Source organism: Pimephales promelas, chromosome 3, assembly GCF_988280905.1.
Source record: "Pimephales promelas chromosome 3, fPimPro1.hap1.1, whole genome shotgun sequence".
In the NCBI taxonomy this organism is placed as follows: domain Eukaryota; kingdom Metazoa; phylum Chordata; class Actinopteri; order Cypriniformes; family Leuciscidae; genus Pimephales; species Pimephales promelas.
In genome coordinates, this window is record NC_142771.1 from 14758924 (window position 1) to 14781113 (window position 22190).

Genomic DNA, 22190 nt, shown 5'->3' on the forward strand with positions numbered 1-22190 from the left:
TATCAGCTGACTCTGATGGTCGCTAAGAAGATGGGAAGTATTGAAAAGCCTGCGGTCGTTGTGGTTTCTCCTTTGGTCGCACTCATGTAGGACCAAGTAAAAGAAGCAACACTTATTATTTTACTTCTAAAATAAGTAAGTTCTGTAGTTGACAACTGTGATATGCAAAGTAGTTGACTTACTGCGTTGCTCTGATTGGTTGTAGGTTTACCGACTATCCAATTGAGTGCAGAGTTTTTTTTTTTCCTGGTTCGGTTAAGGCACGCCTCATAATCAAAGCCCTACGGAGCAGTTTCAGACTCATATTCCGACAAGAATCTGAGTATGACGAAGTCAGGCTACTTCCGTCCATATTGAGATTGTGTTTTTGTTAACTGAGATGGAGCCAGTGTTGTAGTCGAGACCACCTCACTCGAGTCCGAGTCGAGACCGAGACCAGAGAGAGTCGAGTCCGAGTCAAGACCGAGTCCATAGAGAGTCGAGTCCGAGACCAGAGACGGTCTAGTCCGTGTCGAGACCGAGACCAGTGAGGGTTGATTACCTAATTTACTTTTATTTACTAAAAGAAATCCTTTTTTTTACTGAATTTACTTTGAGTTTAAAAAATATGATCAGTTTAGGGTAAAAAGGCCACATAGTAGGTGGTGTTAAGTAATTTGATTACAATTTGTCATGCGCAGTTGCACACTAGAAAATCACCAATCACTGGGCGTGTCAATCAATTTAAAGAAATATTTTATTAACATACATTAATAATCATGAAAAATATTTTGAATTGAACTCGAGTGGACTCGGGAATAAGTCCGAGTCCTAAAAAAAAAATGTTTGAGTACGAGTCAATTCCGAGTCCAAATGCACACGAGTCCATGACAAGACCAAGACCATTAAAATATGGTCTTGAGACCGAGTCCGAGACGAGTCCGAGTCTCGAGTACTACAACACTGGATGGAGCTTTTTCAAAACGGTCTCCAAGAGGATAAATTTCCAAATGCCGTTTTTGCGTTGAAAATGACGAAATTTGAAAACGATGAAACGATGTTTAGTCATGTGACGTATAGATATCTATGGTTATACAGGCATTGTTGTGTCTTCTATATACTTTTAGTGTTGCTAAAGAGAAATACTCCCTTGTACGTTCTTCCATTTGCATTCCTGCAAAGAAAATTTCCTCGCAATTGCTGTCCTGCCGCAAAACATGATGACAGTCAGACTGATCTCATGAAATGGTGCAAGTATGACACGCCAATTCGTATTTCCATTTTTGGTGTGCTATCAACACGCATAATCGCTTTTCAGCGTGTTTATGAACGCCGTTGACTTAACGTTATTACTGTATATATACGTAAATATATGACCTACCCCAACCCCGTCCCTAAACCTAACCGTCACTGGGGTTAATAGCATTTATGAGTCTTCCCCTACCGAGGAAAAAAAAATATCGCTCCCCAGATGTAGATCTACATTTTACTGCGTTTCGCTCGGACATTTAATGGCGTGTACATACACGCGGAATCACTCGGACATTTAACGGCATAGACATACACGCGGATAGCTCAAAATGCATATAGATAACATGCCACTTGACTTGAAAGTGGCGTGTATGTTTACGCAAAAGTCATGATGTCATGTTGTGACAGTTGATTTTTAAGTTGCGATTTTCAGTTGCGCAACCTGCTAATAAATTATTTGTGCCAGAAGAAAGAACTTTATAATAGGAAAACGCTTGAAAACACTAGTGTTTTGAAATGAAAAGCCATTTCCAAATGTATCCGGATTAATGTGCTCAATAAGGGTGCATTTATTTTGATTCGCACCATGTAGGAATTACTGTAATTACCAGATGTCCTTGTGAACTCTGAATTTTCTGAGAACTCTGACTTGTACCATGTGACTGCCGTACCACCTGACCACTGCAGATTGATAGTGTTGCCACATAAACACATAATTCTGAGTCAGAGGACGTGAACAGCTCCGGGTCATAGGTTGTCATCTCGAAACGACACTAATGACGACATGCCGTTTACGCAGCAAGAGCTCCATGATCCAATCAATGATGACAACAGTTGTTGCAAACTGTGCTACATTTTCATCATTATTGTTTAGAAAGTTCAAATAAACAGCATTCATTTGAAATGGAAATCTTATTAGGCTGTAAATGTATTTACAGTCACTTTTTGTCTATATAACCTGCAGCTTCAAGAATGTTTTTGTGCTTCAACTAAATAAAACTTAAAAGTAAATAATAAAAAAATTGCATTAAAAAAAACTTTATTTACAGATGTTTAAACTTGCAACTCAACCTATTTTTAACCAAACTGATGCAATTGGTTCAGAACTTTTCAATTCTTGATTCAGAGATCAAACCTTCAGGCCTCGTCATTACCTCCACTCAACTCATAAAAGCCATTGTAAGTCATGAATTGAGATCAAGAGAAAACACGCTACAGTGTGCCGTACCCTGGGGTATGGACACGGCCACCTGAGAGTTGTGGAGCAATGGGTAATGACACTTAGCTGTTGCTGGGTAAAGAATCTCCTCCCCTCCATCTGATTGGCTGTCACCATTAGGCTGTCACTTGAAGCCCAGCCCCCTCAAAGCTCTTGAATCAGGACGCAGATGACGTGACGAGGGAACTTGTCAGTCGGTGTTATTTGCTATAATCATTAGTGTATCCTCGTACTGTCAAAGAGAGGCGGTTGCATCCTGTGTCCATTCAACAGCTGTTGAGAGACATAAAGGCCACACAGGCATTTACAATACATGCTATGCATTTAATAGCAAATGCTTTTATCCAAAGCGATTGACATTGCTTTTCAAGGTACACATTTACTTTCTTATAAGGTCTTGCTTTCCCTGGGATTCGAACCCATGACCTTGGCATTGCAATGAAGGCTATAAAGTTTTCCAGTTCAACGCTATTAACCTTCTTGATCTTGTGTTCATTACATGGCAACTGCTAAATGTAAATATGGACCCCTGACCAGTTCTATGTAATTTCCATCAGTGCCAGTCCAGACTCCCAAGACAAAATAAGACAGGACCAAATAACATGAGTGCAAGAGTACTCAGTTTTAGCATTATACAATTATTTAGCTTTATACAATTCTTAATTTAAATGTAAATTATAATAAATAACAAAACATAATAAATCAATAAAATTTACTAATAATATAGCATTATAATAATATCTATATATATATATATATATATATATATATATACATATATTAGACCCAGATTTAAAACTATATTGAAATATATGAATATAATTAAAACAACTTTTATTAAAATCAAAGGTTAAAAAAAAGTTTCTGATGCACAATAAAGATGAAGGTCACAATTACTATCAGGTTATACGCTGATTTCACACAGCCGCCATTTTTAAAATCGAAAGCGAGGCTCCGATGGGAAGAACCCCGGAAGTACAGATAGACAACAATGCCTTGGACTACCAACCTGAAGCTGCTCTCGCGATTTACACTATTGGATGTTAATATCCAATATAGGATATTTATATAGTTTATTCCTGCTTCTTTTTTTACATTCTGAAATATATATAAAAAATTATTTTATTCATAAATTAATTTCACTGTATAATCTAAAGTATGAAAGAAATGTATGTACATTTTTAGAAAACAACAATACGGCATCAATTTCGCGACTCTCCTATGATTAAAAGCGACACTTCCGGTTTTCTTCCCACCGGAGCCATTTCAAAATGGCGGCTGCGTAAAATCACTATAGAAGCTTGTTTACGGCTTGTTTTATCTCAAAATTGCGAATTTATATCTCACAATTCTGTTTTTTTTTTCTTGTTTTTTTAACGTCATTTTAAACTTGCAACTTTGAGAAATAGTCAGAATTGTGATATAAACTTGCTCCACCTTTACGCATTTATCTTGCAAATTTGACTTTTTTCCATGCAATTATGAGTTTTTCTTCGCAAGTCTGACTTTGTTTTTGCAATTCTGACTTTTTCCCACGAGTTTGAAATTTCTCTCATTTACGAGTTTATTTGCAATTCTGACTTTTTTTCTTGCAAGTCTGAATTTATCGTAATTCTGACTTTTTTTTCGTACAAATTTGACTATTTTCTTTGCAATTGCAAGTTTATATCTTGAAATTTCTGACTCTTTTTCCTCGCAATTTTAAAGTTGTTAAAGTAATTCTGACTTTTTTCTCAGAAATGTGAGAAAAAAGTCAGAACTCGCAATAAACTCGCAATCACAAGTTCTAAAGTCAAATACTGAAGGAAAAAAGACTGACTTTTTTCACAGAATTGCGAGTTTATATCGCACAATTCTGAATTTATATCATGAAATTCTGGGGGGAAAAAGACAGAATTGTGAGATAAAAGGTCACACTTTTTTCAGTGGTGGAAACTAGCTTTCATAGGTTTTGCTATTTCCTCAAGTAAAAGTCAAATAAAGCTGTTAAAGGGTAATGCTAATTATCTTTATTTCCTAGGGTTGTTGCAATAGTTCTCTGTAAAGTAGAGAATTAGTTGGAAAAGCCATTAGAAAGTTTATGGCCAGCACAGTGTGAGCAGTCACATAATGCCCATAATGCTCGAAAAAGTTGATTACATAAGAAGCTACGTGTGCAGTGTTGGATTTATCAGTGGGAAACACACTGTTAAGTAGTCAGACATAATGCCTGAAGAAATGTGCGCCACACGAACAGATGCTCTGAATAATTACAGTAACTGTATGTGTCGTTAAATTATATTAATTGAACTTCAAGTCATATACTATAGCAGATGTTTCAAACAAGGCACACTGCTTTGCATGCAAATAGTGAGTGTTTACAAGCACAACAATACTATCAAAAATCTGTAATATATATATATATATATATATATATATATATATATATATATATATATATATATATATATATATATTCCACATGAAGTTACAGTTAATGTAATTTACCCACTGATAGGTTATAGGTGTAATTGGTGTAAGATAATGCATTTAAATGCACTCAATGTAACAGATGGTATACTAGTGTACTACACACATACTGTATGCCAATAAAACATTTGGAATAAATGCATCAGAAATTTACTTTATTTAGAGAGGCCAGTCTGATTGTTGATGCTGTGAGTTCTCCAACCGTTCCTAAGAAATGTACCATGTTTACTTTGCACAGATCACCAGACATTACAAATCAAAGATTGTGAAGCAGTGAGAGCTGCCGGCTGGTATGGATGGGTAAACAGCTGAGAGCACAGTGAGAGATGAATTATTGAGGCCATTTTGGCATCTCTACATGCAGAGGTCAGTATGTATTGGCAGTAAACCACACTTCTAACATAGCAGGACTTCAGAAACAAGCAGAGAAGACCAACAAGGCCAACAATGGAGCCTTTTTTTTCAGTCACCAGACGGTGTTGTGGGCGGTTGCCGGGGTGTTGCTATGCGATTACAAAGGTGTTCTGACGTGATTTTTAGCACATTGCAATGTGGTTGCTATGATTTTGGGGGTGGTTGCCAAGGTGTTGCTATGCTATCACAAAGGTGTTCTAAGTCCTTTTTAGCATGTTACTCTGCGGTTGCTATGTGGTTGCCAAGGTGTTGTTATGCGGCTGCACGGTTTGAGTAATTTTTTAGCACGTTGCTATATGGTTGCTGAGGTGTTGTTATGGATTTGCAAAGGTGCTGCTATGAGGTTGAAAAGGTGTTTTTAGTGATGTAGGTGGTTACCGAGGTGTTGCTATGTGATTTCTATGGCATTGTGGGTGGTTGTCGGGGTATTGCTGTGAAGTTGCAAAAGTGTTCGGAGGGATTTTCAGCACACTGCCATGCATCTGTTATGATCCTGTGTGTGTTTACCGAAGTGTTTCTTTGTAGTTGCAAAGGTGTTTCACCTTTGCAGTGATTTCACGCTGCTATTGAAAGTATTCAAAGTGATCTATGGGCTTTATACAGCTTTTTACACCAGATGCCATTGAAAACCCTATAAGTCTATTCCTCACAGTCACAGCCTCACTTTTTTATACCTCTCATGGTGCTGCTGTGAATAAGGTCTATCATGGTTCTGAGTGTTTTCTGAGTTTGCTATGCACAATGTTACTATGGTGCTATTCTGCTAATTGCTTACTAACCCCAGTCTTTTAGCCAGGTTAAAACCAGACCATTCTTAGTTGTAACTGGTCTGGAAAAGCATCATAGACAAATAATTTCCAGACGGGCGTCACCAACGGACGTCGCAGGTAGACCTAAAATCAATCAGAGAGATGAAGGAGATGACGTGTGCAGAGCGGCGGCCGGCGGAGAAACATCTGCGAGTGTTGTTCTTTGCTCGGTTTTTGACAAAAAGGAAACGTTCAAATCGCTTAAAACAGACGCGATAGCTGATTAGAACGAGTGATGTTCGACGACGGCATCCATCTTTGTAATGTAGGCTACAAAATCTGCTTCAAAATCCCAGCGCAGTCGCCATCGTGTAAACCCCGCCCCAACGTTTCTGATTGGTGCCGCGATTTCAACGGATTGGAAATTGGCTTGAATGAGGTTTTTGCCAGACTAACTTTCAGAGCAAATTGTCTGGGTTTTCCCAGGCTACCAGTCTCTAAGATTTTCTGGTCTCACTTTCAGTGGATTTTCTTCATTTTGCTGATAATCATGACCCTAACTAAGAATTAGCAATACTAATAATGACGCATACCAAAGTGAGCACCACACAAAAAAGATTTCCTACATTAACTCACATCTATATTTTACTAAGAATGAATAAATTGTCATGAATGAAACTTGTTTACAAATATGGCACTTTAAAGGTATCTTTGCAATATGACAAACTTATTATGCGAAAGCTATATCTCCTGAGGTAAAAGTCCATACAGTAGTACAAACCATATCAAAGTCTCTCTCACTCTTGGCAGACCTGTTAAAACACATGTGTACTCCCAACCTTGGCTTCCAGATCATCAGTACACGACAAACAAACAGCAGCAAACATGAACAAACTGCTGAACAAACACACGTCTGCCAGTAAATTAGAGCTGACATGACGATTACACGTTATTTACTCACCATCATGATGTTCCGAACCCATCTGACTTTCATTCTTCTGCGGAGTACAAAAGATTCATTTTTAAAGAATATCTGATCTACATTTTTCATACGAAAGTCTAATCATGCTTTAAAATTACAAAAAAAAGTACCAAAAAGATTGGACTGGAAGAACATAAGGTTGAGGAAAAAGATGACAGAATGTTCGTTTTTTTTTTTTTGTGAACTATTCGTTTAATGTCACATTCAACACAGAAAGGTGAGAAATGGTTGTTAAATGGCGAACAAGGAAATGAAAGTCATCCTCTAATCAGTTAAAGGTCAAAGTATGCAATGAATAAACCAAAAATGTTTCCACTATCTTATCACAGCCAGCAAAACATGAAGCTGTTCAACAGAGGGTCATTCACAGTGCTCTCCATATAAACCATGTGCACGCGCATCCTTCAAATCCTTCCCCCACGCCTTCGCTCCGGTCCATCCATCTGTTGCTACTCACAGGCGGTACAAGGATAATTATGGAGACGTACAGGAGGAAAAATCAACAGGAGTTGGATAAGGCCTATCAGATATTTGCAATGCAAACAGTCAAAGCATGGTGTGCTTCTGACCCCTCAGGATTCAGGTCACTGGCAATCATTTACAAGACTCTAGCCAAAAAGGACCTGTCAGCTGCGTGTCATTGTAAGACGGGCAAACACTTGATAGTCACAATGTTTTTTAACAGCCCCACTGGCAGGTTTAAATGGAAAAGCCTGAAAAGGAAAAAAAAAAAGTAGGCCCTATTTAATGGATGGATGGATGCTAAATTAGCTAAAGCTAAATGTAGCATAAATATAAGTTAGATAAATATGTTTACAGAGTAAATCATGGATTTTGCTTCTCAGTGCTTACTTTACTTCGGTAGTCCAGCACTAACAAGCCATATGTTTAAGTCTCCTCCTCAATAGTCCAAAACCCCTGTCAAGGTGAATCAACACACATGCTCTCAAACATGTAAGCTAGCAGACTGCAGTCATGTTCCAGTAAACAGATGACTGCTATTAAAGAAGTCATGTTAGATATGGAGATTTCAGTGATTAATCAACACACAGAACACATGCTTATAGGCCTATTCATGAGGATGAGGATGTGAGGTCATTTTAGCATGTAGCCTGCAAGCTAATTCTTTATCTGCCACCCCACCAGGAGAAAAAGCTAAAGCTGTCTGTTTATAACTAACAATAATTTGGAAAATTATTTAGAATTTGGTTATTTTGGTGCTATGTAGGCTTTTTTCACCTAGAGAAAAATTAGGGATGGGCTGATGTATCGTATTGGCCAGAAAAAGCAATAATTTGTCTAAAAACAGCTGATGATCAAAAAAGGGGTCGGAAAAAACGACTCGTACAATGAATCACCGTGGTTCAAGCCAGGGTTGCCAGGTCAAACATTATTTGTAGGGCACTTCCTATTCAATAATCGCAAAAAGCTTTGTGCTTTGTTACTTCTAATAAAGTCTCAGCTTTCAAATTCTGTCGATTTTATCACAAAATTAAAAAAAAAAATGCCGTTTTGACACTCTTAAATGTGACGTGACAGATCACTGTAGCGCCTTAATTCGAGCGGGAGCGTGGCACGCGAGTGTTTTCTTCAATACACATTATAGCATGAGAAAAACATGCATGAACATCAGAAGGTATATATATATGTCAAAAGATACAGTGCAACTTACAGAGATCATGTTTCAACTGTGGAAAAAAAGACGTCAATGATGTCAATAAAATGCTGCATTTACATCAGGAAAACTATTCAAATGTTCACATTTTTTAGTTATAAAACACTGAAGAAAAGCTTATCCTTGTATGATTGAATTAATTTGCCATGAAGACAGGTGTTTATGAAAACTACCTTATGAGTTGTCTCCAAACATTTCAGTTTTTATTTGAGTGTAATTATTATACCTGAGTTGAATATAATGTTTTGGACTGGAATGTTTTGTTTTAACCTGTAATATTATAGTAATGTTGTTAGTTAGTTATGTTGTTACTAAAAATGTATCATCCCAATTTTTTAATTCTTAAATAATAAGAAGAGAGACTTCAATTACATTGTGACCACTGGTTTCCATTTCAGAAATCTAGTCACTTTAGCTGACTTGTTTTTACAGAGCCTGTAGCAGGTACCAGTGCTTTCATTGAATAGCACAGCTCTGTGGAATTGGCAAAAAAGAACAAGGTAATTACTTTGAGTGTCGATCTATCTTTGGTCTAGCTTGACTGCTTTAGTAACAGCTTCTTTTAGCCCCCTAGTGACACATAATAGTCTTTGCACTCTCACTGCCCTTGTTTAAAGGTGAAATGTGCAATTTGTTCCATGCAAACCAGTCTGAAAATTCCATTTTGTGAAGGTAATGGCACAGAAATTGCACATTTCGACTAAAGTTATGTTAAACACAAGTGTGTTTGACAATGAATGAATACACAAAAAAGATACCTGGAGAAAAAAAAAATGTGTGGATGGAAACTGCAGACTAGCCTGCAGCTTTACCCTTGGTCATGTTGTTGCTTTTGCTGCTTCTTGAGATTGTGCTGGCATACCAAACAAAGTTTGGCAGATTTATTAGAATTTCATTACATCAAGGTGAATAGATGTCCAGTTTCTCCTCGTGTAAACAAGATTCTTATCTTGTATCCTCACATATCAGTTCTTTACTCTTAGGAGCAGATGTTATAAATCTTAATTAATGTCGACATGAAATGGAAGTTAGCAATGATAGTAATGTTGCTGTTTGAGCATAAACAACATCTGCAAAGTTACGACGCTCAAAGTTCAAAGCAAAGGGAGATATTTTATTTTACAGAAATCGCTTTTTAAGGACTACAACAAACAGATGGTAGGGACTACAATGAGCTTCTTCATGTTCAATGTACAAACAAGGTACAAAAACCCCACCCCCGGGAACGTGATTTTTAGATTATCATGACAGAATATGCTAATCAAAGTCTAGAAGATAGTTAACTCCACATCAGCAACTACATAAATTCATCAACTAACCATTCAGAAATGTCCTGTTGCTTTCTACACGATGTCACTTCTTCTTCTTGAGTCTCTCCATCAATGTCTGACTCCGGTTTGAACATAAAAGACTAAAAGTTTTAGAAATTTTCAGTGAATGAGGTAATCAGAGCTGCCAATACACACGAGCTCTTGAAGCTCCGCCCTCTGCACCGGTAGCAGCAGCTCATTTGCATTTAAAGGGACACACAAAAACAGCATGTTTTTGAAAAAGTGACAATTTTAACATGCTATAAAAAATATATGTGGGGTATTTCAACGCATTCTCATCCTAGGGCGTCATATATACATCCAACGCACGTGGCACCCTTTAGCGTCAATATAACACACTTTGGTTATGGGTAAATTTATGTCTGGGGCAGGGTTAGGGTTAGGCCACTAGGAGGCACCTTTTGGCCCATATATATTTACCTGCGTCTCAAATTGACGCTAAAGGGTGCCATGTGCGTTGGATGTATACGCATTGTCAAAAGCGTCACTATATGACGCCCTAGGATGAAAACGCGCTGGGCATTTTGAGCTAAAACTTCACATACACACTCCAGGGACATCAGAGACGTATTCATAGCGGCTTACAATATGTGGTTGTCGATGCATGCTAAATTAAGGAAGGTGAAAGAAAGCCGATTAGTTGTTTTACATAAAAGTAAAAGGTAAACCAGGGCAGCATTATGAAAAACAGCATTGTCAGGGCAGACAGATGAGACACAGGGAAGCAGAATGAGTTGAGACAAGAGACCTGACACACTCCTGAGAATGAAACCACACACACCCACTGCAGCGATGACTCCCCGGCGGGAGTGGTGTGGATATTGCAGTCAGAGGCTCAGTGGCTGGAGTTGCCAGCAAAACTAGAGAACTAAAACGACAGTGTGTATAAGCGCTCCAAAGAATGATGCAGCACTTTTAGAGGACATGGTTTTTCTTTTCCAAAATGTTTCAGCAGTGCTGTGCTTCTCAAGAACCTGAACTATTTTAGCACTTGAATCAGAGGCAGCAATAATTTTTGTTCGTTTTAGCATTAAAAAATATATATTAAAAAGCAAGTTTTTGAAGTTACTGAACTGTTGCTGCAGATACTCAAAAAGTAAGGAAACAATCTGTTAAAAAGATCACTGTAAATGTTAACTTTAAACTAGGCCCTCATGCACATATTGCATTTATCCAAATAAATAAAAATACAATTAAAAAGGAATTAATGTATAATTATTTTTCATTTATTTAAATTCTTCAATATTTTAATGTTATTGTTAAAAATTGATAATATAATATATTATTAATACATACATAAAATGTTAAGTGCTACAGTCTATTTATTTATTTTTTTAAATTGGTGTGAATGAGCAATTCAATGACTCATACATAATGACCTCGATCGGTCGGTCGATAGGATGGAATGGGTTTGTCCTCTTTATTTTTTTTCTATTTTTTTCTATTGGGGAAAATAACTTAAATAAAGCCCTTGACAACCAAATAAATGTTTTATTGGATAAAATTGTGTGTGTTTGCTGAATTGGTTAATGCCACTTAAAAAAGGGTTACTAAACAGTTACTTGTATATACAAACAGCAATCTACTTATTTATAATTCTGTGGTGAATAATTATTATTGATCGCATAATAATAACTGCAATTTGCTTTTCATTATTTTATTATTTATATTGATTATTGATACACTATTAGACCTAAACAACCCCACGGCCATAAAGTTCCATAGATGCTTTTATATTTTTAATATCATATTTTTTAATTAATATCATATATTTATAATATTATTATATAGCATTAATATCATATATTTATTATATTTTTATATTTTTAAAATCGGCATTTTATGCTATGATCGTACTACTTGTCAACAGTTTATTAGACATAGTCGGATTGAGTACAGCTCTAAACACAAACATACATGATACATACCTACATACAGTACATACATACTTAAAGGGATACTCCACTTTTTTTGGAAATAGGCTCATTTTAAAACTCCCCCAGAGTTAAACAGTTGAGTTTTACCATTTTCGAATCCATTCAGCCGATTTTCTGATATTTAGAAGAATATCAGTAACCAGACAGTTTCTGGTCCCATTGACTTCCATACTAGGACATACTATTGAAGTCAATGGGACCAGAAACTGATATTCTTCTAAATATCAGAAAATCGGCTGAATGGATTCGAAAACGGTAAAACCCAACTGTTTAACTCTGGCAGAGTGTAAAATGAGTCCATTTCCCAAAAAAAAAGTGGAGCATCCCTTTAAACATCCATTCTGAATTAAAGTGATCATTTGAGATATGTTATGCCATTGCTTTAATTTTCATCATCATACCAGAACATTGATATTTAAAACGTTCTGTCAGGCAGTTGGTACACAGTCAGTAATCGGTTGATAGTGCACACATTAGATTATTTGGGTAAATGTGTCCAAAGAACAATTTAATAAATGCAATATTGTGTTGTGATTGATAAATTGTAGTGTAAAACACATCAAGATACGGACCATAAAAAAACACAATGCAACACTGCACTGTTGGTCGCAAGGGTTTTTGCTCTGAGAATAAATGTCACTAAGGCTTTGAGACATTTCAAAACAGCTCCTGTAGTTCAGTCGGCTTAGATAATTGGATGAATTAGGAGTTTGTCCTGGTGACTTTCCTATTTGCACTGTAAACACCGGTTAAAAATACTCAGTGAAAGTACAACAATGTTAAACGGGTTGACCAACAGGAGTACCCTACATATCACAGGTTTGCTTCTCAAACTCTAAATGGCTGAATACTTTAAAATGTGTAATACTAAATGCAAAGCTCCAATCTAGACAAAGAAAAAGAAGTTCAAATATAAAATGATTATTTCTTTAACATTATTTTGGGCACTACATCATTCCCATTCTGGCATTTGTGTTATATCATAGTATTAAGTCATGAAAACTAGTATTCTAAAATGCAAAAAAAAACATTAATAGTAATAATAAAAACCTGTGTCCACACTTTGAACAAGTAGTGTAGGTACCCATGCTTTGCTGTTTGATTTGGAATCACCACAGTCAACAAACAAAGAATAAATAAACATCCAATGACACCAACATGATGGTAGTTTTGCCTATTTGGCCATGCTTTGTCTTTTAGAGCTCTGACTGAGGGTACGTTTGTGCAGACGACACATTAACACTAAAAACTGCTGTATTATTCATCCCAGGCCAGTAGGTGGTGATATCACTTTGTAAAGAAACACGAAGCGCCTATAGAGTGAACACCATATATAGTTACATTAAATACACCATATAGCGCCTATAGAGTATCCATAATAAAGGCTAGATCACTGGTGGCCATCTTGTCACAGGCAAGCTTTCTGGCAGCTCTGTGGTACCTGATGTAAGATGAGTGATCAACAAACAAATACACAAATATTCTTATCTCGCTGAAATCTTGGCGGATTTACAAACGGTTTGGTTTCTTACAAACATTCTTAACGTGGCTTAATTCTGGATGACTATTTATTTATACACTTATTATTCATAAGTGTGCAGTGTCATAACTACATCTCTGACATTCATAACAAACCAAACCATTTGAAAATCTGTAGAAAATTGAGCAAGTTATGGTAATTTAAAAAGTACATGCACCATTAAAACACAACGTTACGAGTGAGTGAGCTGCCTGTGACAAGATGGCCGCCAGTTGCGGACGTCAACCTCCATTGGCCAGCAGCGTAGATGAGACATTTAACCTTTATTATGTGTATATCTATGGTGAACCATGTCCATGATGTCACCATGCAGATTCACGTTTATGTAGTTCACATGGAGACGATAACGGTATCGTTTTTTAAAAACGTGCACTTTGAAAAGTTTGCGTTTTCAGGCCCCCAAAATGTTAATGTAGAGTAAATGAATGGCCAAAACACAATATTCATGTTTTTAATTATAAACGGTGTTGTGTAAACGGGCCCTGAGACCGGACAGATGGACACTTTTGCTGTCGTGAAGTTTTCCAGACAAGTTGCTACATACTAATTTGGAAATTGTAAATACAAAGTGAATTGGCATACAAAATTAATATAAAATAATTAATTTATTATATGATTCATTATAATTATTATATATATTAACTGTATATATCATATATTGAATATTTATATAATATTTACATGTGATTTTTTTTTTTTACTATTTCTCATACCAACAAAGACATTAAGCTTTTTTAAGCAGCAGGAAGTGCTAGGCATATTGGTATTTCTATATCATTCTTGTGCTTATTGGTACGTTTTATCTTTTTTTTTTTTTTTTTTTTTCATTCCGTCCAATCATAGAGCAGCAAAATAAGTATAAATTTTTGGAAAACTATAGTAGGCCAAAACAAAGTATTTTCACTATTGTGACATATCCGAGTGAAATAGGTTTAGGAACAAGAAAAAAATGTAGGGCAGGACTTGATTTTGTTCATGGGGAATTGATTGTATGTTTGTGGTTTGCTATTGGTCTATCTCATGTGAGTGAAAGGTTGATCCCGCCCTCAAGCCAGTCAGAGAAGAGAAGAGATGCTGCAGCAGACTTAAACAGAATGATGTGCACAGATAAATCATTTATAATAAATACTGAAATATTAGTTGGTAAGTGTCACATTCGAAAGCTTCTCAAAAACACTATTCTCTCAAAATATCAATATCTTATAGGATCTCAATGTACATAACATTTAAAATATTTCCTGTAGCTCCCGGTTCATGGCCATATTCTAACAGACAAATCTCTCAGACTTAAGCTAAACTCATTATTCACTAATAGTGTTCCAGTACACAGACCACATTAGCGCCACGTAGCACATTGCCATACTTAGGTTATGTCGTAGAGGAAAGCTGACTCTAATCCCTTACTTACTATACCATGTCTGTGGGTCAGAATGGACAATCTCCTTTTCATGTGGCTCTTATTCACTTGTTCTCAGTGCTTATAGATTTCCTTTGATTAGAACTACTATTTATATAGTTCCAAATCCTTAGGCTCCGCCCATCTGTGTTCATAAATCTCATCCTGTTAACCTCCGCAACCAGGATAGAATAGAATGCTTGCTAATTGTACGCAAGTATGTTTGTGAGGACAATGAATATCAATAACAGATTATTCTGAAGAAACCGCGTGGTGTTCCAAGTGCCTAACCCGCTAGCCGATGTCTATGAGTTCTCTTGTTTAAAATGGAGACACTGTTCTTCCTCTCTCAGCTGATATTTTGTTGTATATATCTATGTCATGGGAGTTAATTAGCACAGAGCAAGAGCACAGGCCAGAGAACACGAGGAGATCCAGAACGACTGAACCCTCAGAGCGCCGCACACCACAGGGAACCTGAGAGTCGATATCAGCTCTCAGCACAGACAAAGGCAGGAAAGGAAACAGAAAGTCTTCCATGCTCACCATGCAAGAGTAGAGTAGTAGTAGTTGTCAACTCCCCATTGAGTTAATTAACTCAACACAACAGGCCATAATAAAGTTTACTCTTCTTTACTACTCTTTAAGTGGCAACACTCACTTTCACTTCTACATTTTTTAAACACTCTAATACATTAAGACTAACCTCTTAACTGTCACCCCCCCTTTTTTGAATAGACATGGAATATATATATATTTGAAATATATATATATTTGAAAATATATATTTTCAAAACCTGGGACAAGAAAAAATCTGAACAAGTTGTGTTTCAAAATTTAGGTTGATATCTCAAAAACTGATTTTGTTTGGGCGCAGTACCAAACTTTTTCACTAGGGCACAATCAGACTCCATTACTGCCCATATAAGGGCGTCTCCATTTCCATATGCGTTTTGAGTGATCTGAACCATTATTTTCACAAATTTCACACAATTTATGAAGTAGAAATCCTATTCAGAAATAGTAAGGGAAGTTTGGCAGATTTTGATATGAATTCAACCTCTAGGAATCACATACAAAGCACATGCATGCACGTTATAGCTTATTGCCATAACACAAATGGTGAATCTATTTTTTTTCGTAATATTTAAAACATTTTCAGACCTTTTTTTCTAAAATAATTGAATGGATTCTATCTTTTGAACTCTTGGCATGAAATCAAACTGAGGTTTCTAACTTTTTTTCATGATTTTTCATGTTCATTGCTATTTCAAAATAAAGGTCTGAACACACTTTGAGTATGAAATTATTCTTGTTGCAAATTGATAAATTACGGCTCCTGTGTAAATTATTTTGAAAATCAGTCACCAAATATGGAAACTATAGATCGTAAGCTTTCAAATGATATATAGTTTGTCAATATTACTTAAGGTCTTTTCTAAGATATTATTGTTTTAAAAATATAATGGCAAGTGTCCCACCTGTGGTACGGTGACAGTTAATTAATTCAGAAAAGGATATCTATAAATCAAGAACAATTAAAGGGGGGGTTGATTGCAATTTCACTTTTTTCATTTTAAATAGTGTGTAATGTTGCTGTTGCTGCATGAACAGTATCTGCAAAGTTGCAGCGCTGAAAGTTTAGTGTAAGCAGAGATATCGTCTTTTAAAAAATATTGCCTACAGAAACGATCGATTGGGACTACAGCTGGGTTTTAGACGTCACTAACCCACACATTTACATCAAACCCTCCCTCCGGAATATGCAGGAAAGGGCATGGCCATATTTCTGCGACTCGTCGAAAGTGTGTTATGTTCATCCAGCTGTCAGGTCTTCTGTGTTTGAGCTTCCCACGGACGCTGTACTTCGTCAACAATGGATACAATTTATGTTTGATTATGTTCCTGAAAATGACGATCGTAATCTAGCCCTCTGTGCAGCGCATTTTACGGAAGACAGCTTCCAGAATCTCCACGAATTCGACACCGGATTCAACAAGAAACTGTTACTAAAACATGAAGCAGTTCAAACTTTGAAACCAGAGGCAGCAGTTGTTGGGCCACAACCTGTAAGTAGGCTAAGACTTCATCATTTTAAATGTATTTGCATGTATAATTTCAGACTTAATGTTTTAGTTTTATCAAATGCCAGCGCTGGCTTTATAGCCACCTTGGGTTGTACACTCTTAATACTCTGTAATACTCTTTCAAATAAAAGTTTCATAAGTGTGTTTTCACAGTGATGCCACAGAAAAACCATTTTGGGTTCCACAAAGAACCTTTCAGCGAACTGTTTTGCAGTTCTGAAATGAACCAATTTTTTTCTAAAATCTAAAAAACCTTATGCGGAATGGAAAGATTACATGGATGTTGAATAGGACCACTAATAAAGCTAGCCTGGCTAATGCCAGACCATGTTTCATTGAGAATGAAACGTGGTCTGGAAACCACATGTTAATTTTCTTGTATTTGAGGCGTGGTTTACGAATGCCCAGAGCCGTATTATTGGGTACTACGAATGTCTATCAAATGCGCCTGTGCTCGGTTCCCTATTTCAGGGGAAAATTTGGTTCATGGTATCCAGACTACCTAGCAGCGCGAATAAAATCGTGCTGCGTCAAGGCAGAAAGGGGAAACCCAGGCTATAATAAAGCAGCATTCATTTATGATTTTAATCCATATAATCATATATTCGGAATTTGTTGTTATTGCATACTCTTTTTATAATATATTACAATCCACTGAGATGTATATATATATAAAGTATAAATAGCATTTAACTACTATTTGAACTAGAAAATACTTCTTGTTGCTATTTAGCGCAAATAGCTGCAGCCTTAAAAAATAGGAGGCATAGTATTTACTGCAGTATACAGTAATTAGTACGCTTTAGTATATCATGTGTGTCTGAAAATACAAACTTTCTCACTTCACAGCAAGAATCAGCAGTACGTATAAATTATGTAAGGCTGGCAAACTGCCGTACTGTAGAGTAATATATACCTCATTTAAAATATAAAGCAAATATGGATAGAAAATGAGCAAATCATTTTCAAATTAGTGCACATTCTAGATTTAACAAGCTACCTTTTACACTATTTTCTGTAACTGTCATAGAGTCAATTAACGACAAACAGGTAAAAGTTTAATTTAATTTAATTTAAAATGACCAGCTGAGACAACTCCTGACAATTGCTTGTCCTGCAGAAACTTTTCCACAAGACTCCTCATATTTAATTCAGAGCGACCTCAAGGAAGAGTCAGGCCTGTCTGCTGACAAATCTACAGCTCCAGGAAATATGAGCCACAGTCATATACACCCACACAGACAGGCACACACACACACACACAATCATCCTGCAATTCAAAGTATGCTTCCCTCCCATGGGGTCTGATTCCCCTCCACGTGTCAAATGGCAGGATTTCATTTTGTTGTCTGATTATGGAAAAGCAACCGGCATTTAAAGCCACTTCAGATCTGTCAGTAAGACAAAGGAAGGGGGGTGACAGACGAATTGGATGTCTTGCAAACACACCGCAATCTTTTATATTTTTGTCACGCTTCTTGCCTCCTCTTGTGACCTCAGAAAATCACATCTTCTTATAGCCGTCAAATCAAACACAGAACAAAAACACAAATCCCACACTGCACCAACACTTCAAAAGCACAAATGTATTTTCTATTTTGGTCATTGTGACAAATTACAGAACAGGGAAAATATAAATTAACTGTTAATAAGAACTAATAAGTGTGTGTAATTAGGAAATTAATCATTCAGAGGCTCATTTTGATGCTTTCTTTGTGTGTAAATTAGCAAGGGAAGAATTGTTACACGGAAATCAGGACAACTCATTTTTTTATGTTGTCCAAACAGACTTTTTTAAACCATCCTAAGTTCACCGCAAGTTGATATGAAAGCAAATTTGACATTATTGCCGGTTGTTCCTGGTCTTGAGTGAATGAAAATTTTATAGTGCATTTTGGATCTTAACTATTAGTTAGCATGTGTTTTGTTACCGGTAATTCATTTTGTCTGGAGATTCTGCAAAAGATCCAAGAGACTGCTAAAGGCACACGGTGATGGAAAAATGAGATAGGAGGAAACCATTGCGTCCCCAAGAAACCTGCAAAACTTTAGCATTCTCTAAAAATCTTTATAATTTCTCGCAAAACTATAGCATTCTCTAAGACACTTTAATTTTTTCGCAAAACTTTAGCATTCTCTAAAAATCTTTATGATTTCTCGCAAAACTTTGGCACTCTCTAAGAAACTTTATAATTTTTTTTGCAAAACTTTAGCATTCTCTAAGAATCTGTATGATTTCTCACAAAACTATAACATTCTCTAAGACACTTTAATTTTTTCACAAAACTTTAGCATTCTCTAAAAATCTTTATGATTTTTCGCAAAACTTTAACACTCTCCAAATCTTTTTGATTTCTCGCAAAACTTTAGCATTCTCTTAGAAACTTTATGATTTTTCGCAAAACTTCAGCATTCTCTAAGAAACTTTATAATTTTTTCACAAAACTTTATCATTCTCTAAGAAACTTTATGATTTCTAGCAAAACTTTAGTATTCTCTAAGTAAGAAACTTTAATTTTTTCACAAAACTTTAGCATTCTCTAAGAATCTTTATGATTTCTCGCAAAACTTTAGCATTCTCTTAGAAACTTTATGATTTTTCGCAAAACTTTAGCATTCTCTAAGAAACTATATAATTTTTTCACAAAACTTTATCATTCTCTAAGAAACTTTATGATTTCTCGCAAAACTTTAGCATTCTCTAAGTAAGAAACTTTAATTTTTTCACAAAACTTTATCATTCTCTAAGAAACTTTATGATTTTTCGCAAAACTTCAGCATTCTCTAAGAAACTTTATAATTTTTTCACAAAACTTTAGCATTCTCTAAGAAACTTTATGATTTCTCACAAAACTTTAGCATTCTCCAAGTAAGAAACTTTAATTTTTTCGCAAAACTTTAGCTTTCTCTTAGAAACTTTATAATTTTTTCACAAAACTTTAGCATTCTCTTAGAAACTATAATTTTTTTCGCAAAACTTTAGCATTCTCTAAGAATCTTTATAATTTCATGCAAAACTTCAGCATTCTCTAAGAAACTTTATCATTTTTGCAAAACTTTAGCATTCTCTAAAAATCTTTATGATTTCTCACAAAACTTCAGCATTCTCTAAGAAACTTTGTATTCCCTCTTTAAAACTTTTTTACTCCTCGAGAAACTTTGCTTTCCCCCGCAAAACTTCAGCGTTCTCAAAGAATCTTTGCATTTTCTCGCAAAACTTTAGGATTCTCAGAGAAAATTTGCGTTCCCTCGTAAAACTTTGGTATTACCCAAAAATCGTTGTGTTCCCTCGCAAAACTTTAGCATTACCTAAGAGACTTTGCATTCCTTTGCAAAACTTTTGCGTTCTCCGAGAAATATTTTGCATTCCCTCGCAAAACTTTTGCATTTTCAGAGAAACTTTGTGTTCCCCTACAAAAGCGTTCTCCAAGAATCTTTGTCTTCTCGCAAAACTTTAGCATCTTCAAATAATGTTTGTGTTCACTAGAAAAACTTTTGTTGCCCAAGAAACTTTGCGTTCTCTCGCAAAACTTTAGCATTTTTTGAGAAACATTGCGTTCACTAACAAAAATTTTGATCTCCAAAAATCTTTTAGTTTTCTTGCAAAACTTTAGCATCCTCAGAGAAATTTAGCTTTCACTAGCAAAACTATTGTGTTCCCCAAGAAACGATGCGTTCCCCTGCAAAACTATAGCATTCTCGTAGACTATTCACGTTTTCTCGCAAAACTTTAGAACCTTTAAATAAACTTTGAGTTCACAAGCACCCCAGGTGTTGGTCGGGCTCTCTGTCGAGAGGCCCAGTTCAGTCATGGTTGAGCTCATCACCCTGTCGCTGCCTTCTGGCATCATTATGAGTCACAGAACCTCTCTAAATCTGACCAATCACGGAACACCGATGGAGAATCTCTTGCACTTACTCAGCGACATGCTTCTGTTTGGACACTGTCCAAGGTGCTGAAAACACAAGCGATGAAAGCTGACTTATACACAGAAAGCTCACCATCACACTTGATACTAACTCAGATGGAAATATGTGTTTATTTCCAGCATATCTTGTATGTATGAATACATATATATTCATACGTACAAGATATGCTGTTTTTAGGATCCTTTGATAGAAAAAGCTGTTTTTGCAAATTGTCTTAATTGTCACTTTTGATTAATTGCATTGCATCCTTACTGAATAAAATTATAAAATTTTACTTTTAGACATGCACTAGCATATAGATGACTGCAAAGTTAATTACATGGACTAAAATTATATATATACGTATATATATATATATATATATATATATATATATATATATATATATATATATATATATATATATCAAGGGGTATTCTTCTTTTCTTTTCTTTTTTTACATTCATTCCAAACCCATTATTGGTCTTTTTTTCTGGTGGGCACTTTTTTTTCTGGTACGAATATTTACACCAGTCCTTTCCATACAAAAACAGTTTATACTTCTAAGATAAAAAAAAAAAATTAAAAAAAAAACAAAGAGTACCATGTAGTAGTCAATATGACTTAAACCTGCATTATATTTCAAGGTCTTAAACCATACAATACATTTATGTGGAAAACACACCACAAATTAAATAATTTACAACAAAAAAAAAATCTTTTTTTGAAGACTAATTCGAAAATGATTCTTCAGAAATTCTCTTTGTTTTTCACAGGTAAATGTATACAGGTTTGCAGTAACATGAAGGTGAGCAAATAATGACCATATTTTCTAGCTGAATTACTCAATTAATGGGGCTCTGCTACAGTTTCCAGCAGGCTTATTAGATCCAAATAAACTTGTGCCATATAAAATGAAACCTGAAATGTGTGAACAGATGCTGATAGTGTTGAGCTGCAGTGGTCAGTGATCTCTGAAGGTCTGTCTCTGACACATGGCTAATGAAGCATGTGTCTTCAAGCCTCTGAGATCAGAGGAGTTCATCTAAAACACACACACACACACACACAGTCTCTCTCAGCTTCCAGCCCACTCTCTATGTAAAATTCAAAGCAGGTGAGCAGCAGGCCTCGCAGCAAACGTGTTTACCGAGCCTGTGACGCACATCAGAAAGAGAGAGAGCAGGATGGTGCTGATGGAATGAGGAGGAGACAAATGGGAATAGGAAAGAGAAAGAGAGAGATGCTGTGA

At 35.9% G+C, this 22190-nt stretch overlaps 1 long non-coding RNA gene across 2 annotated transcripts in view; it reads right to left on the reverse strand.

Moving 5' to 3' along the window:
• The window catches only part of LOC120469589 (uncharacterized), a 42168-nt gene that overhangs the window by 14805 nt on the left and 5173 nt on the right, over positions 1–22190 (reverse strand). The window contains exons 3-4 of one of the 2 annotated variants that reach the window (XR_016155080.1): positions 7043–7079; positions 1941–2722 (exon numbers count right to left, since the gene is read on the reverse strand). This is a non-coding gene — a long non-coding RNA (uncharacterized LOC120469589). Of the gene's footprint in view, positions 1–1940; positions 2723–7042; positions 7080–22190 lie in introns of those variants that run through there. The other variant, XR_016155079.1, reaches the window with a different exon arrangement.